This window comes from Cynocephalus volans, chromosome 14 (genome assembly GCF_027409185.1).
Source record: "Cynocephalus volans isolate mCynVol1 chromosome 14, mCynVol1.pri, whole genome shotgun sequence".
Classification (NCBI taxonomy): Eukaryota; Metazoa; Chordata; class Mammalia; order Dermoptera; family Cynocephalidae; genus Cynocephalus; species Cynocephalus volans.
The window spans coordinates 85,140,554-85,160,208 of NC_084473.1; positions in this window are offsets into that span (position 1 = coordinate 85,140,554).

Below are 19,655 nucleotides of genomic sequence, written 5' to 3' on the forward strand. Positions count from 1 at the left end.
TTTGTTTTTAACATAGATAATGTTTTGTCTATTTTATTTATTTTCTCAGAAAGCAGCTTTTTGTTTCATGTATCTTTTGTTTCATTTTGGGGGTCTCTATTGCATTTAGTTCTTCTGTGATCTTAATTATTTCTTTCCAAAAACTAATTTTAGGATTGGATTATTGTTCTTTTTCTAGTTCTTTGAGGCATAGTGTTATGTCATTTATTTGAAGTCTTTCCTTTCTTTTGATGTAAGCATTTATTGCAATAAATATCCCTCTTACTACTGGTTTTACGCAGGCTTTGGTAAGATGTATCATAATTTTTGTTAGTTTTAAGAAATTTTTTGATTTCCTGTTTAATTTCATCTTGGACCCCTAGGTCATTCAGGAGTCTGTTGTTCAGTTTCCATGCACTTGAGGAGTTTCCAGAATTTTGCTTGTTGTTGAGTTCCAGTTTTAATCCATTGTGGTCTGAAAAGATACTTGGAATGATTTCAACTTTTTAAAATTTGCTGAGACTTGATTTGTGACCTAACCCATTGTCTATCCTGGAAAATGCTGATGAGAAGAATGTGTGTTCTGTGGTTGTTGCATAAAGTGTTCTGTAGATGTCTGCCAGGTCCAATTGTTCTAAGGTGTAGATTTAATCCTGTGTTTCTTTGATGACTTGTTGCCTGGCAGATCAGTTCCGTGCTGAGAGAAGGATGTTAAGGACATCCACTACTATTGTGTTAGGGTCTATCTCTTTTTCTAGGTATAAGAGTGTTTGCTTTACATATCTGCTCCATTGTTGTGCACATACATACTTATGATTGTTATGTCTTCTAACTGGATGGATACTTTTACCATTATATAATGACCTTCTTTGTCTCTTTATATGGTTTTTGGTTTGAAGTTTATTTTATCTACATAAGAATAGCTACTTCTGCTCATTTTTGGTTTCCAAGTACATGGTATATCTTTTGTCATCCCTTCACTTTTAGTCTATATGGGTCTTTGTAGGTGAGGTGGGTCTCTTGAAGACAGCATGTATTTGGATCTACCTTTTTAATCCAATCAGTCAGTCTGTGTCATTTGATTGGGGAGTTTAATCCATTTATATTTAGTGTTCTTATTGACAAGTATTGATTTATACTTGACATTATATCACTTTTTGTCTAACTGTTTTAAATAAATATTTTTTCCTTTCTCCCCCTTTTATTTTTCATCTTCAATGTTAGTTGGAAATTTGAGGTAGCATGATTTAGCTTCTTTCTCTTTCTCACTGGCATTTTTGTTTTAAGGGCAGCAGGTTTTGTCCTTTCTTGTGTATCCATAATAGTGATCATCATTATTCAGATTCCAGATGAAGGACTCCCCTGAGAATTTCTTGTGGGGCTGGTCGTGTGGTGGTGGTGAACTCCCAGAATTTTTGTTTGTCTGGGAAATACACTATTTCTTGCTCATTTCCAAAGGAGAGCCTTGCAGGGTAAAGAATTATTAACTGGCAATTTTTTTTTTTTTTTTTTTTTTTTTTAGTGTTTTAACTATATCATGCCACTTTCTTCTGACCAGTAGGGTTTCAGTTGAGAAGTTTGCTGCTAGTCTGATGGGGTTTCCCTTATAAGTGACTTGACACTTTCCTCTTCCTACTTTTAGAATTCTCTGTCTTCATGCCTTACAAAGGTGACTATAATGTGTCTTGGAGAGGATTTTTTGGATTGAATCTGTTGGGGGAACTTTGAGCTTCCTGGATCTGAAGGTCTGCATCTCTCCCTATACCTGGGAAGTTTGCTGTTATTATTTCCTTGAATAGGTTTAAAATACCTTTTCCTTTCTCCTCTCCTAGAATATCCACAATTTGTGCTTGAGGTTGACTGCTATCTCTCTTAGATTTTCTTCATTACTTTTAATAATTTTTCTTTTTCTTTTCCTCTCTCTTTTTTTTTTATCTGCCTGGGTTATTTCAAAAAGACCATCTTTGAGATCTGAAATTTTCTTCTGCTTGCTCTACCCTGCTGCTCAAGCTCTCTGCTGTTTTTTACTTCAATGAGTGTATCTTTCACTTCTAGGAGTTCTACTACACTCTTTTTTAAGGTATTCATCTCATTGTAAATTTCTTCCTTCATATTCTAGATATTTTGTCTTTTTCATTGTGTTCTCTAATTGATTTTTCTTTTATCTCTACGTGTTTTCTTAAGATCATCACTCAGAATTCCTTTGCAGACATTTCAGGGATTCCCTGTTCTATGGGTTCTAGAATATGAGCATTACTGTATTCCTTTGGTGGTGTCATTTCTTCTTGTTTGCAGTTTTAATATTTTTTTGTTGATATTTGGTCATCTGGTAGAGGACTTGCTTCTTCCATTATTCTGGGGTTGGCTATGTGGATGAAGATTTCCTCTTCTATTTGCAGGCTGTACTGGTGACTCTTCTTATATCAGTGTAGTTGAGTGAGGGCAGGTTGCTTGTAGAGTGGCCCTGGCTGCTACTGTGGTGTTGAACTGTCCTTGCAGTGACAGTAGGTGTGGCAGTGGCTATATTATATCACCTTGGCTCCTGTTCCAGCTTTCTGTGGCTGTAGATTGAGCCCCCAGTACCACTTACATCTCAGCTCACCTCGCTGGCTCCAGGGTCTTAGCCTGAGCCTCCATTGTCACACAGGTTTTGGCTTACCTCCCACTTCTTCATTTTTAATGAACAGAAAATTTCAGGAAATTCACACATTTAATTTTCCTTTAGTAACCTTTCTTAGATGAAATTTAAGCAGCAAGCCCTTTATCCTGGCTCACAAAATCAGAGGGTACTCTAACACATAGCTGCACATCAAGAATTCCGTACCACAGGTAGCAGAATAGGAATGCTGCACTTCTTACATTCCACAGATCAGAGGGATCAGATTTCTGAAGCCCGGTCTCAGATTTCTTCTAATTCTCTTATTCATAAGTCTTCCTTGTGATTTTTCATTCTACTTTAGGAGTGTTAGTTGTGAGGATGATAAGAGTTTAAAGTGTGAACAGTAATCCCCTACCCAAACACATACATGTCCTAATATCTGGATGTTAAGAATATTACCTTATATGACAAAAGGAGCTTGGCAGATGCAATTAAATTAAGTACGTTGAGATCTGGAGATTACCCTGGATTATCCAGGTGAAACCAATATAATCACAAGGGTCCTTATAATAGGGAGAAAGGAGGATAACAGAGAGGAGATGTGACAATGGAAAAGGATACTGGAGTGATGGGGGTGAAGGGACCATGGAGGAAGGAAAGTGGGAGCATCTTAAAGATGGAAACGCAGGGAAGTGGATTCTCTCCTAGAGCCTCCTGAAGGAATACAGTGCTACTAACTCCTTGATTTCAACTTAGAGAGAATTCTGACATCCATAATAGTAAGGCAATAAATTTGTGTTGCTGAAAGGCAGTAAGGTTGTGGTAATGTGTGAAAGCAGCAATAAGAAACTAGTACAAAGGTAAAGAATGCCTTTTGCCTCCTAGATTGGGTGGTTACCTTTTGTTTTTCCACACATTTCTGCCTTGTTATCATTTGGTGTTGATTTCTATAGGAAATGCAGAACAATGTTACTATGAGGAAAGCTCACACAACAATTCTTTTTAAGTAGAAAATCTTTTGGGTAGAATACTTTGAATTACTCTTGTGCATTCTGGGTATGTGAGAACATAGGGGTCAGCTTTCTCACCACATGAGAGGATGAGGAGGTGTTTGTCTGATTATTTATTTTCATATTAGATTATTTTTAAATTAGGTTTACAGGACAGAGTCTGGGAAGGAAGGGTGATTCAGAGAGATGAGGATGGATAGAGGAGATGAAGAGGGGTCAGGGCAATGCAAGACGGGCCCTTGCCCCCAGATATGAAATAAAGTTATTCAGAGTTTGTAAAGATTTTGAGAGATACTCTTTGTAGATACTCTTCAGAAAGAAACAAGTATAAGATAAGGGTAAGCATAGTGGCATTTGGCAGAAGCAGCAGGGAGCTGTGAGTTTTACAACATCCTTCTGGCTTTGTTTCTTCTCTGTTCTACAGGCCGTCAGCTCATCTATGCCACAAACATGGCAATATGGAAAAAACATATTTAAGGACAGACAGACCTGGGTTTAAATCCCAGTCCCATCATTCACTGACCATGTGATTTTTGACAAACCACCTGTGCTCTGATGATTGTTTCTCTCATCTGTGAAATGTAGTACTAAGGATACCAAGGGTGCCTTGAGGGTTTAACCAGACGATGTGCCATAAAATTATATATAGCTAGAAAGATAGATAAATAGAGAACCCAGTGCCCTTTTATGCACCCCTACATATCTTAGGATAAACATGTTATGTAAGATATTACTAACTAGATGCTATTTCAACTGAGAGTCATTGACATTCATTCTACAACTAGCAGCTGCCTCTCTATAGGATATGGGTTTCATTTGCATTTTTCCACCGTAAGAACTTCCACCAAGAGAGCATGGCCAGCATCCTAAGGCAGGAGCTGAGGGCAGTGCTGTCTGCCCAGAGGCAGGCAAGAGAGCACACCCAGGGTCCTAAGGCCAGATCAGAAGGTATCATGCCCATCCCACTGCAAACAGCACTTGTGAGTGGGTGGCCCACCACAGCAGCAGCCACAGCCACCATGCAGGTGGCCTGCCAGACACTCTACTGCATTGATGCAAGGAGAGTCACCTGTGTTGACTGGGAAAAGAAGAGGACATCCCTCTCCTCCTCAGAGCCCACCCTAGAGTAATAGAAGAAATAACTATTCTACCAGATGACCAGACATCAATGTAGAGATACTAGAAATATGAAAACCCAAGAAAATATGATGCCACCAAAAGAATGCAGTAATTCTCAAATACCAGACCCTCGAGAGCAGGAAACCCTTGAAATTACTGAAAAGGAATTCTGAGCAACTACCTTAAGGAAATTCACTGAGATATGAGAATACACAGACAACATAATGAAATGAGAAAAAAAATCCAGGATATGAAAGAGGAAATTTACAAAGAGATTAATACTTTAAAAAGGAATGTTCCTTGAAGAAGAATCTCTTATGGAACTGAAAAATTCACTCAACAAAATAAAAACACATCTGATAGCTTAAGCATCAACCTAGAGCAAGTGCAGGAAAGACTTTCTGATCTTGAAGACAGTCTTTTTGAAATAACTCAGGTGTACAAAAAAGGAAATAATTTTTAAAATGAATAAAATCTAAGAGAGCTACAGATAACCTTTAGAACACAAACATTTCAATAATGGGTGTTCCAGAAGAGGAGGAGAAAGGAAAAGGTGTGGAAATCCTATTCAATGAAATAATAACAAAAATCTCCCCAGGTATAGGGAGAGATATAGACCTTCAGTTCCATGAGAGTCAAAGATCCCCAAACAGATACAACCTGAAAAGATCCTGTCCAAGACACATTATAGTCAAACTGGCAAAACTCAAAGACAAAGAGAGAATCTTACAAGAAGCAAGAGAAAAGTGTCAAGTCACCTATAAGGGAGCCCCATCAGACTAACAGCAGACTTCTCAACAGAAACTCTACAGGCTAAAAGAGATTCAGATGATATATCCAAAATAGAAAAAGAAAAAAACTGCCAGCCAAGAATACTATACCAAGCAAGGCTGTCCTTCAGAAACGAAGGGGAAATAGTGTATTTTCCAGAAAAAGGAAAACTGTGGGAGTTTATCACCACATGACCAGCCCTACAAGAAACCCTCAAGGAAGTCCTCTAACTGGAATCCAAAAATTGATAATCACTATTACAGATTCACAAGAAAGAACAAAACCTACTGGTAGAACAAAAATGCAAATAAGAGAAAGAAACTAAATGTAGCTTATCAACACAAAAATACTATATTGACAATACAACAATGCCCCTGCTTTAGTTCTGCTTTTAGTAATCTCTCTTTTTTTCTTGGACAGTCTAGATAGATGTTTGCAAATTTTGTTGATCTTTTTGAAGAATCAACTTTTGTTTCTGTTGATTTTCTCTATTGCTTTTTAATACCTTATTTCATATATTTCTCTTCTAATCTTTATTATTTTCTACTTATATTTGCTTTAGGCTTAGTTTGCTCTTTTTCTATTTTTGTATGGTAGAAGTTTACACTACTGATCTGAGATTTTTCTTATTTTTAATGCAGGTCTTTACAAGTATAAATGTTCCATTAAGCACTTCATGAGCCCTGAATCCTATAAATTTTGATATGAAGCACTTTGCTTTTTATCTCAAATTGCTCTCTAATTTCCCTGTGATTTTTCTTTATACCCACTGTCTATTTAGGAGAGTGTTGTTTAATTTACACATATTTGTGAATTTTCTAAATTTCCTTCTGGAAGATATGGGAGTTTCAAGATGGCGGTGGCTGCGGCGGCTGGCATGGAGTAGCTGAGGTGGAAAAGGCGGCCACTGGGCCTCAGGCAGCCGAGAAACTTGTGGACCTTCCTCTTGCCATCTCTTAAGGGAGGACTGCTGCTGGTGGCCGGTCGTGGGGGGTGACTGCCACTTTGCCCCCGGCAAGAGAGGCTGCCTCATTTACAGGCAACAGCTTTGAAGTGTGGAGCAGGAAAAGAACTGTTTCATAGCTGCAAAAGCAAGTCTCGAAACAGGGAACATGGCGCCAGGGCTGCTGTGGATGCAGCCAGGATCCCGGAGGCCAGGGCTGCGCTGAAGGCGACCAGCTGCCCTATTCAGGGTTCGAGGTTTCAGGCCGGCATTAAAGAAGATTCCTGGGAGCGCCCGAGCCACGCCGCGACTGAACAGCCCGAGGCGGCAGCGGCCGAGAACGGGAAAAGCGACAAACCAGAGACAGAGAGTGAGCACCCGACCTGGCAAAACCCTGTGAGTGACCCCTGGTCCAGCTCTGTTCGGGGGGATTACGCCCACCTGGCTCCCGCCTGCATCACCAAGCCACTCACCGCCCCGGGGCTGCCTCCATTTTCCCAGGTGCTGGCAGCTCCGCCCGGCTCTGCCGTCACTGAGCCTTCCCACTTGCTTGGCCCGGTGCGGGGCTTTCTGGAGCCTGCGGGCCGGCCTCCCCTCCCACTCCCTCCACGGTTCTCTGGCGGGGCTGGTGGTGGGGAGCGTCCCCAGCCAGTGTCGGGAGGGCAAGGAAGTACGGGCGGGCCGACTGTCACTCCACCACACCCTGGACTCCGGCCCCCAGTAAACTTCCTGTTACTGGGAGGCAGATACCATCTCTGCAGCCACCAGTTCAGAAAAAAGCCTAACCAATTTCTGGTTGGGAATAGTGTGGTAGGAGAGTTCCCAGGTCTACTTGAACCTGCCGGAGAGCTGGCTGCAGGTGGGCGCTAGATTCGGTCTATGCCAGGGGGATACAAAGGTGAACAAGACCCGAGAAAGATCTACACAGTGCTACAAAGGCACCCAGAGAGACCGGTCATCTGTGCCTAGCAGAAACCTGGTAGACTTCCTGGGCGAGGCGGTGCCGAGCAGGGTCTTGAAGGCCCAGCTGATAGAAGAGGGGTGCAGAAGACACGCCCCAGCCCAGCACAGTGTTCACAGAGTGGGGAGATGTGCGACCTGGGAGGCGGAGACTGGACAGAAACCACACACCCGGTGGGGTCGCCACTGAACGATCCAACAGCCTGGGCCAGAGCACACGGAACAGGGAGAAGTCCTGCACAGGAAGTGAAAGCTCAACAGAGATCACACACCCTGTGGTACGTGATCCACCAGCCCAGCAGAGTCCAAGCTGACCAGAAAGGTGGCTCCCCGGAGAAGCCCAAGACCCGAGGCAACCACACACACAAGGCACTAGAGGCCAACTGAGCAGTCACGGAGGGAGCCATACGAAATTGGCAACCACAGCAACATCTAGTTAGTCATTAGTCTCAAACCGGTGGTCTGTGAAACCCCCTGCCACAATGAATAAACACCAAAAAAAAGATACCAGAAATACAAAAAATCAAGAAAGGACACCACCAAAAGTTAATAAATTTCAAACTCTAGATCCTATAGAACAAGAAGCCACTGAAATAACTGACAAGGAATTTCGAGTAATAATTATAAGGAAACTGAATGAGATACAAGAAAACTCAGCTAGACATCATGATGAAACAAGGAAAAGTATACAGGACCTGAAAGAGGAAATGTACAAGGAAATCAATGTACTGAAAAAAAATGTAGCAGAACTTGCTGAACTGAAGAAGTTATTCAGTGAAATAAAAAACACAACGGAGAGTTTAACCAGCAGGCTTGTCGAAGTTGAAGAGAGAACCTCTGAACTTGAAGATGGGCTGTTTGAAATAACACAAGCAGACAAAAAGAAAGAAAAAAGAATCAAGGACATGGAAGAAAATCTGAGAGAGATATCAGACAACCTCAAGCGCTCAAATATCCGAGTCATGGGTATTCCAGAAGGGGAGGAAAATGGAGATTCCATTGAAAACATATTCAACAAAATAGTGGCAGAAAACTTCCCAGGTATAGGAAAAATCACAGATCTTCAGATCCAGGAAGCTCAACGATCTCCAAATGTATTCAACCCAAAAAGGCCTTCTCCAAGACATGTCATAGTCAAATTGGCAAAACCCAGAGACAAAGAGAGAATCTTCAAAGCTGCAAGAGAGAAGCGTCAAACCACCTATAAGGCAGCCCCAATCAAGCTAACATCAGACTTCTCTAAAAAGCTTCTGCACAGCAAAAGAAACAATTAACAGAGTTAAAAGACAACCAACAGAGTGGGAGAAAATATTTGCAAAATATACATCTGACAAAGGATTAATATCCAGAATATACAAGGAACTCAAACAACTTTACAAGAAGAAATCAAGCAACCCAATTAAAAAATGGGCAGAAGAGCTAAGTAGGCATTTCTCTAAGGAAGATATACAAATGGCCAACAGACATATGAAAAAATGCTCAACATCACTCAGCATCCGGGAAATGCAAATCAAAACCACACTGAGATACCACCTAACCCCAATTAGGATGGCTAAAATCCAAAAGACTCTGAATGATAAATGCTGGCGAGGTTGCGGAGAAAAAGGAACTCTCATACATTGTTGGTGGGACCGCAAAATGGTGCAGCCTCTATGGAAAATGGTGTGGGGGTTCCTCAAACAATTGCAGATATATCTACCATACGACCCAGCTATCCCACTGTTGGGAATATACCCAGAGGAATGGAAATCATCAAGTCGAAGGTATACCTGTTCCCCAATGTTCATCGCAGCACTCTTTACAATAGCCAAGAGTTGGAACCAGCCCAAATGTCCATCATCAGATGAGTGGATACGGAAAATGTGGTACATCTACACAATGGAATATTACTCATCTGTAAAAATGAATGAAATACTGCCATTTGCAAAAACATGGATGGACCTTGAGAGAATTATATTAAGTGAAACAAGTCAGGCACAGAGAGAGAAATACCACATGTTCTCACTTATTGGTGGGAGCTAAAAATTAATATATAAATTCACACACACACACACACACACACACACACACACAAACCGGGGGGGGGGGTGAAGAAGATATAACAACCACAACTACTTGAAGTTGATACGACAAGCAAACAGAAAGGACATTGTTGGGGGGGGGGAGGGAGAAGGGAAGGAGATTTTGGTGATGGGGAGCAATAATCAGCCACAATGTATATCGACAAAATAAAACTTAAAAAAAAAAAAAAAAGGCAAGATATACAGCCTGAAAGAAATCATTCTTAGTAGGCAACCCAATAAAAAACTGGGTAAAAAGACTTCTAGTCTCAACAATATGTTGTAGACAGTTTTCTCTGCTCTGCCCCATTAATCATAGCTATAAACCCTATAAATGGCACAATGGACAACCAAAAGAGATCTCTGAAAGGCGGGAAGAAGAAGGTAAACCTGTTTGGGATCTCAGGACTAGAAAAACACCACAGAGGAAGGGCATCCTGCAACCCCCTTCTCATTAGAGAAAGGCCTCCCACACTCTGTATCAGAGAGTCTCCCTCTGTGATTTAGGTTGACAGATTCAAAAATAAGAGACTTCATTATTATTTTATTTTTTAATTATTATTCATTTAAGACATAACCATGATTTACTATTAAAACAAAATATCAAAGCCACTTTAATTGGCTGTCCCTTTCACAGAAATCTCTCAAATTAAAATACTTTCAAACATAAGATGTTAAACAGATTGGAGTTGTCAATGTTAATATTTTTATTATTAAGGTAAAACCAGAAATTTGTATATTAAAAAAATCCAAAAGCAAAAAAAAATAAAATAAAATAAATTTCCTTCTGTTATTTTGTTCAGAGAATATATTTTCTATACTCTTAGTCTTTTTAAATGTATTAAGACTTTTTATGGTCAAAAATGAATGAATAAATAAATACGTAAATAAATAAACAAAACTTTCACCAATCTCTTTATGTGTAGCATTGGAAGGTCGGACAAAGATTACAAACAACTTTAGCACCTTTGTTCTGGGTTTTCCTTGAGCCCCATTTATGTTAGTTTCCCAGGGCTACTATAACAAATTACCAGTAGTTTAGCAGCTTAAACCAATGGAAATGTATTCTTTCTCAGTGTGCTGGTGAGGTAGGCTCCGTCCCAAATTTGTAGAGGAGAATCTGCTCCTTGCCTCTTGCAGCTTCAGATGGCTGCAGCCTTCCTTAGCTGTGGCCACATAACACAAATCTCTGTCTCTGTGGTCACACTGCTGTCTCTTCTTCTGTCTCTGTTAAATCTCCCTTAGTCTCTCTAACACAAGTATACATGTGATTACTTTTAGGGCCCACCTAGTTAATCTAGGATAATCACCCCATCTCAATATCCTAAGTTTACACCTGCAAAGAATCTTTTCTCATTTAATGTAACATTCAAAGGTGCAATGGAATAGGACCTATCATACTCAATCTACTAAACTATTATAGCACCAACTCTCAGTGTGTACACACACCACAAGCACTTTGTGTCCTTCTTCCCTGTCTCACAATCACAAATTACACTTCACCAGGTGCATTCAGTGCCAGTTACGTGAAGCTAAACATTCAGAGGAGCACTCACAGGAAGTCCCCTCTCTGGGATTGATTAACAAAGTGCTTTGTCATACATTATTGTGCACAAGGGAGGACACAGTCAAACATAGCACTTAGCCACCTGGGAAGATGTCTGTACCAAGAAGAGCCATGGCCTGTTACCCTTTAGACCTCTGATTGTCTTCAGGTCCTCTGCTATCAGCCCTCAGAGTTGTTTGTGTAGCCACTGACTCAAATATGATCCACTTTCAATTCCCATTATAACCCTTTCTACTCACTGCAGACAGTATATTTGGTAGGGATGACTGAGATGACTAAATTGACCAAGTATGGAAATGACTATAATGTTGTTTGTATTTAACTTAGTTAAACTCATGAGGCCTTTTTAAATGATTTTGAAAGTTTTATATAAGACTCAGGTTTCTGGGCACCTTAGCTCCAGAGAGATCCCTAAGTTATTACTAAAACGTGCAATTGTTTCATTGATTTAGAACAAAAAAAAAAAAAGTGATAGCCTATGTACCCCTAAGTTGACCTCAAGTACTTCTGAAGGCTGATAAGATCCACTTTCCCAACTACCTCTTGCATCTACAGGCTCCAGGGCAAGTTGCAGGGATTCGGGAAGCTCTCTTCCTGACAGAATTCAGGTGTGATGCATGCCAGCCCAGCCCCAGAAGGCCCCATATGAGCACATGTTGGCTTGTCTCTCTTAGGATTGCCTGGTGTGCCTTCCATCAATGGTTAGCTTGGTATCTGGTGAGAGCAGAGAGCAGAACAAGCCTCCGCCATTAATGATAGAATTGAATGTTGAATGACCACACTGCACACATCCATGTGATATGGGGTAATCTCAGCTTTGGCCTCTGGAGAGGAGCCCTGGGAACAGGGCAGCATGACTGGCCTCCTTCAGTCCAGCCTCAGCTCCTGTGGGACCAGAGGCACCTCAGTCACCTCCACCACCACCTCCTTGAAGCTGCAGGTGAAGTGAGTTTGCCAACCCTGAAACATCCCTGGAGAAGAGCTTTAGTTCAGGTCACTAGACATGCAAATCTACTCCAAGGAAAACTCTGCCTATTTAAGCCTTGGGGCATGGGCCCCAGTTCTAGAGCAGTCCTGACATTAACCACCTGTTCAAACCCATTGCCACTGACCTTTGGTTCAGAAGCAGCAAATACTATGAACTCTACAAGATGAGCTTCCTGATCCAGCTTCTCTTCCTCCTAGTGATGGGCTTTCAGGAGTAAACACATTTCTTACTACAGATCATGAGCTTAGAACTTTAGTCCTTGATGCAAAGACAATGTGCTCAAATGTGCTCTGAAAATTATAGTGTAATATGCAGAGTTATTTTGACTTAACTCTTTTTAGGAAACAGAGGCACAAAGTCCAAGGCTAACAACAAGGCAAAGATGCAAACAGCCTTGAGCCTGTCCTCTGCCTCCTTGAGGACCATGGAACACTTGGTCTATGCTCCCCACCCCATGTCCACATGCTTTTACAGGCTCACAGGGGTCCTGTTTAGGCAGTGATGAATGGATCCACCCATCAGCTCTTCAGGGTGGAGTTGTACCAGGTTCCTCTCTCATAGCTTGTCCTGTGCCTGAGGACACATTGACAGCCATTTTTATCTGGATTCTTGTACACAGGCACAGGTAGGAGGGACACATATACTCAACATCAATCATGTTTAAGCATGGCATGACTCTTCTAAAGAACAGAGCAAGTTTCTTCTAAGCCTTTGGGAGAAGTACTAATACATTGTGTTGTCTGGATGAGGTATATTTGCAGGCTGCAAGTGGGTAAATCATCTTGACTCAGGCTCCAGAGACCCTGGCAGCATCTCTAGGTGACTTTGTCTCCATCACCTGTAGAAGCAGTGCAGCAGTGGGATCCTCCATGGCCTGACACTTTGAAGTATTTGTCTGTTAAGTTTTATATCTGTTCTCTCTCACAGGCAGTTTCTGTTTTCTGTATTTCCCCATCGATATAGATTACAATCTTATGTTTATTTTCATATTTTATTTGTTGAAACTGAACATTATTTTTACTGTTGTACAATATATATAGCATAATATTTATACTTTTAACCATTTATAATTTTACAATCAGTATCATTAAATACCTTCCCAATGTTGAGTAAGTATCGCCTCTATGTACACCAAAACATTCTCACTCCCCAAAACACTATGTACCCATTAAATGGCAACTCCCATTTCCCCCCTTTCTCCAGCTCCTGGTAGCATCTATTCTACTTCTGTCCCAATGAGCTTCTCTATTCTAGGAAACTAATATGAGTACAATCATACAATATGTGTTTTCCTGTGTCTACTTTATTTCACTAAGGATAGTATTTTCAAGATAGATATATGTTGCAGTACATATCAAAATATCTTTCACTTTATGACTTAATCTTGCATCATTGTATGCATATGCCACAATTTGTTTATACATTCATTTGTTAATAGAAATATAGATTATTTCCACCTTTTGGATATTTTGAATAATGATGCAGTGAAAACAGTGTGCAAATATCTGCTGAAGTCCTGCTTTCAGTTCTTTTGAATGTATGCTTAGGAGTGAAGTCTCTTAGCCATGTGGTAGCTCTACTTTTAACCTTTCAATTAACTTCCAAAGTTTTCCATAAAGTCTGCACCATTTTACATCCTCACCAGTCTCACAGGGTTCTGATTTATCCACATTCTCAAACATTTGTTATCTTAGCCATACGGGCATGGGTGAAGTAGTATCTCACAGGTATCAATGTTCATGTTATTAGTGACTAACGATGGTGAGCGTCTTTTCATGTGCTTATTGGCCCTTCATGTATCTTCTTTCAAGAAATATTCAGTCCATAGCCCATTTTTGAACTGTGGTGTGTGTGTGTGTGTGTGTGCATGTGTGTGTGTGTGGTTTATTGTTGTTGTTGCTGTTGAGTTTTAGAAATTGTTTACATATTCTGGATATTAATTACATATCAGATATATGATTTGCAAATACTTTCTCTCATTTAGTACTTTAACTTTTCAATTTCTTATAGTATTCTAATAATTAATTTCATTCTTTGGGACTACATTTGCTCATCCATGGCAAAATTGTTTTAAAGATGGGAGATTGTAAAATATCAGGTAATAGCTTGGAACTGAAGCAACAGAAAAGCCAATGGATTCAGGTTTTAGTTGTCCTGGGCCCAAAGGAGTGAAAAATCGGGCCCATTTCCAAAGCATACACCTTAAGCCATGAAATGTATTCACTTATTCTGTGATTATGCCCAAACCTTCCAGACTAGGAGTTCCTTTTAGTATCAAAGGTTAATTAACAGAAAATCATAACTGGTCCTGTCTGGTCCTGAGATGGCATGCCTGCCTGAATCCATTCCTCAGATCCCCCACTGCCTCCCTCGCCTGACTCCCCACCCTCTGCATCAAGCTCCACCCACTGAGAGGTCTTTTCTTCCCCTTTGTTGAGCACAGTAAATCTTTATTGTTACACACTTTACCTACAAACTGGGTTTACTTAATTTTAAAATGAAACTTGTGTTACTGCTATACATTTTGTTTGTTTGTTTTCCAATTGATCTTTTTCAACTGGGAAAATGGTTAAGTGTCCTGAGTTGAATGGAATGTACCATAATTTTTTTCCAATAAGAAAGAATAGGCATATTTTAGCATTTAATGGTTTTTGACTTTGTATTAGTTTTCAGGAACCAGTTAGTGCCATCATTTGAGGGATCATTGCATATGACTAAATAAGACAAATTTTGTTCCCGAATGTTAGTACTCTACTGGGAGTAGGAGAGTGAGCCATGCAGGAAACAAGAGTTATGTAAATGAAAGTGAATAGAATAATTTCTGGAATTGATAAATAGTAAAAAGAACTAAGGCAATGGGATACAGTGTTTGGGGATGTGATACTGTATATCTGTGATGACCAGGGAAGGTCCCTGGGACATATTCAAGATGCATCTGAACGGTGAGGAGGCAGACCCTTGCCTAGCATTTAGCAGCCTGGTTGTCATGATGATATTTCTGATAATTACTGTCTAAAACTGTGCTATCTCACATGGTAATCACTAGCAGCACATAGCTACTTAGATGTAAATAAGAATTAACAAAAATTAAAAATTTAGTTCCTCAGTCACACTAGCTACAGTTCACGTGCTCTTTAGGCATGTGTGGTTAATGGCTACCCTAGTGTACAGCAGAGTTACAGACATTTTCATCATCTTGAGAAATTATTTGGTTTAGTACTGGCCTAAAGAATTACACTTGGCCACTCAGAATATTATAAATCGGAGTACAAACCTCATCAGCTGTTAGTCCAGAAGCCCTGGTGGTTTTCAGAGCTGCTCTGGAGGGTTTCTGGGATGGAAGGAATGAGGCTAAGTTGACAGATGTAGACTGAGATCCCTCTGCTTCCTGCTCACCCCTGCCATTATGTCCTGTAGAGACCCTCACAGCCCACCCTCTCTTTTCCAAAACCACATATTTGCCATCTCATGTGGGTCACAGAACCTAGCTCTTAACTGTCTTGTGACCAGTATCTTTGCTGAGTTTATGGTTACCTGTTAGTCTTTTGTCCTTAACTAAGTAAACAATTTACTGAGGAGAGGACAGGAACCATATCTGCATTCCCTACATTATCTAGCCTAGTAATGGATGTAATAGGGTCAGTTTCACAGGTATCGGTAAAAAAGACTCACAGTCAAGGCTCACTGGAAGCCAAAATGAAAAATCTTGTAAGTTGCTATGCCAAAGAGCTGCCAGTAGATGGCAAACAATCTCCACAAGACACAAAAGATAAAGTCATTATGTTAAAATACTGTTAGTCATTGTCCCACTGTCAACAGAGGAGCCATGAAAGCCAGAATGGGGTCTTCTGTGACCTGGAATACCTGCCCCCGCCTCTCCAAAAAAGGAAATTTGTGCAGTTTTTTCATAATACACATTTTCCATGAACTTTTTGAAGACCCCGTGTGTGTGTGTGTGTGTGTGTGTGTGTGTGTGTGTGTGTGTGTGTGTGTGTGTGTGTGTGTGTGTGTGTGTGTGTGTGTGTGTGTGTGTGTGTGTGTGTGTGTGTGTGTGTGTGTGTGTGTTGTATAGCATATACTGTATAGCATATACTCTGTTTTTGTTTGTTTGTCTGTTTTCTAACCAGAACAGAATCTTATGAATTAAAGACTCTGGGGTTTGGGACACTTACTGACTTCCCTCTGTGGCTCCAGCAGGGTCTCAGCCACTCAGGACCAGTGAGAACAGAGCTGAGAATCACCAGCCCCACAGAGCCCAGGCCTGCCTCTAAGGTCCTGCTCTCAGACTTTCACCTGGGCTGCTGGAAGCTCAGCTTGGTTCAGGCACTGGGTATTAAGCAGTTTCCTCCCCTGAACCCCTGCCTGGCAGTCCCATGGGCAGGGTCTTTAGTTTCTCTTAGGTCCTCAGCCCCATCTCTTAGGACAGCAGCTGCTTCCTCCACAGCCCAGGGCCAGAGCTGGCAGCTCTTGGGCAGTACAAGCCTCACCTTAGCCCTGGATAGAGGACTCTCTTCCAAATCTCTCCCTCATTTATTCCTGTCCTGACCTTAAGTGCACAGGCCACATATCCACGATTGCTGGAGCTAACATTGCCATCTTGGAAATTAAAATTGACTTCATTGTTATCTTCCAGGCCTGTCTTATTTCAACCTAACATATAAAGATGGTCATGTGATCTCTCCACCACGTCCAACTTTTCTTAGAAGCATAGTAAAATGTAAAATGTGCCAAAGCTCTTAGCACCGCACAGCAGCCATCCACCTCCTCCTTTGGTTTATAGGGCACCAGCTCTGTCCTGCTGCACTTGGTAAGGACAAGAAGTCTCTCTCATCCCACAGCAGGAGCAGGGATTTGGGGATACGAGTGATCAACAACCAGAAGAAACAGTAATGAGTGGGGTAGGCAGGGTTTCTGGGAAGAATTTTGATTCATCATAAATGGAAAGAAGATGAAAAAATTTCCTTGCATTTTTTTTTTCCCCCTGACCGGTAAGGGGATCGCAACCCTCGGCACAGTGTCCTCCGCACCACGCGCAGCCAGTGAGCGCACCGGCCATCCCTACATAGGATCTGAACCCGCGGCCTCGGCGCTCCCAGCGCTGCACTCTCCCGAGTGAGCCACGGGGCCGAACCTCCTTGCATTTTTTCCTGTAGCAATTATGATGCATAGAGTCGCTGCCGCCCTCTTGAGACAGTGAGGCATTGAGCCCAAGACTGAAAAGCCAACATGTAAAGATGTCACAGCAGAAACATAAAAAGAACCTGGGTCCTTCCTGCTGCCACCAACTGCTGCACAAACTCTGAATGCTGCAAACCTCAGACTTTTCATTATTGCTGAAGCCTTTCTAAAATTTATTTCACTTTCTTTTAAAATTATTCTAACTTATCCAGAAAAGACAGTTAATGGGAAAAGCCTCGCTAGGCCTTAGATGCTCAGTAGAAGAGGACAGACATTATTGGGGGCGTGGGGAGGCATCAAGGACATTAAATTATACTGAGTTATGTCCTCCCCTGACATGCTGGTCAGGCTATGCCAATGTCTAGAGAAACCCAAACCATTCTAATGAATTTATAAATTCTTTCTTCCTTTCTGCATTTCTGTTCTAATGTCCTAAACACCAAACAGCCTCTTCCTTTTCTAACATCTCCCTCCTCCAAGGCCTGATATGCAAAAGGTCCATAAAAATAGAATTATGGTCAAGAAAGAGACAAGAACAGTTGGAGAAGAAATAAAATATGGGACTGTATGCATCTCCTCCAGACCAAAATTGTGTTTGCAGGTTTTCCCTCTATTCTTAGTTGTTTTGGATGGGAAAGATGCTGACTGATCAGTGAGGCTCCTGTCAGAGGTGCATTTTGAGGGTTTACAAAGAAAAGCTTCCAGGCAGTTAGTGCTGGCTTGGGGGGAGCGTGGCAGGAAGGTGGTTCTGGATTCACAGCATGGAGGAGGCGGAGTGAGTCCTGGGAAAGGCTGTGGGGATGGGGAGACAGAACTTAGAACTCAGACTTATGGCCTCAGCCCTAGGAATCTAAGAGTGGGGGGCATTTACCAAAGAACAAGGGGAAAAGGGAGAAGCTGGGCGATCTTTGACAAGAGTATGGCAAGGTTCCAAAAAGTTGTTGGAGGCTTGCACCTGTGTAAGGCAGTGGGGGGGGATCGTGGGAAGGAGGGGTCGGATGTGAGATTAATTTAGGTCTGGAATTTTTAGTTCCACTGCAGTTCGTTACAAGGTGCCCACCACAATGTGCTGTACATGCAGCACCTGTAAGTACTCTTTATTTTGTTATTATTATGTTTTTCCATAGAGCACTTCCTTCTCCCTGCTGGTGCTCAGGAAGGACATTTGTTTCCTCCTCAGCTTCTTTGGAATAACTAAGGCTTTTCCTCTATTTCACTTTCTTTTTTTCCTGATTGTCCCTCTTTTGTGGAGGGAGAGGGCCATGTGCTCTGTTGCAGAGCGTCTGCCTCCTACCCAAAGGCCTCAGTCTAGTGTTTTCTCCCTTGCTTTCATGTTGTCTTATTTTTTTTGTTATTATTGTAGCAATAAAAAAATTACCCTCTATTTCTTGATTCTTAGCTATTAAAAATGCATCTTAGTTCATCAGACTGATTGTCTTCAGAACTACTAATGAGCATACAAAATGGTATAAAGAAATACAGATTTGTGTGTTCAGGGAGATAAAAGTGAAGCCACACTCTCTGCAGCGGTGGTGCCAGTGCCTCCCAGAATCTTTCCAACTAGCTATATAGGATTCGACTGTGGTCTCATACACTCACTGCCTTCTGTGAACCAGAGTTCCTAATTAGAACTCTGGTGTATCACATGGTTGACCTTGGAAATGTGTCAAAACCTCTTCTGCCTCAGAATCTTCAACTGGAAGATAAAAATAAAACATTCTTCTCACATAAAGCGTTAATTCATAGCACACAATAAGCATTCAATAAATACTGTATCCGTTCTAATTTTTGTTGTTGTTTAATTTTTAAATTCAGAAAATTTTGGTAGATTAGAAAACATTGCCATGTGTTTCTCCCATTGAGAAGAGGAGTCTCTTTCCCTATGTCTAAGATTTAGGCCATTCTTGGGACTTCCTTTGACAAATAGAATGTGGTGAAATCAATCTGAACCAGGTCTAAAGTCCAAGCCTCAAGAGGTCTTGCAGCTTCTACCTTCCCCCCTTGGAATGTGAGACAGCTGCTCTAGGCTATTGATGGATCAGATGCCATGTGGATGAGACTGAGGTGCCCAGCCATTCACCAGTACCGTGTGTCAGACAAGTAAACATGCCAGCCAGCAGCATAATGTGGTGGTGTGGGTGGGCAGGTGGGCAGTGTGAGTGGTCCTTCCTGTGGGGTGAAGTGTTTTATGACTAACATTATTCAGAATTGTCAGTATATGGTGTTTCAAAAAGCAGTTTTATTACCAATTTAAAATTTCTATCGTCACTCACTCTTGAGCATCTGCATCCGAGGTGAAATGTTCCCACCTCCTCTCTTCTCGGCATGCCACTGTGAAGAGAACTCAGGCTCTTCAAATGTCGCCAATCCCAGCTGTCAGATATATGGGTGGGGTCAACGTGGACCTCCCAACCCAGCAGCAGCTGACTGCAACTGCAGGAGTGAGCCCAAGGAAAGCAGCAGAGAAACCAACAGCTAACA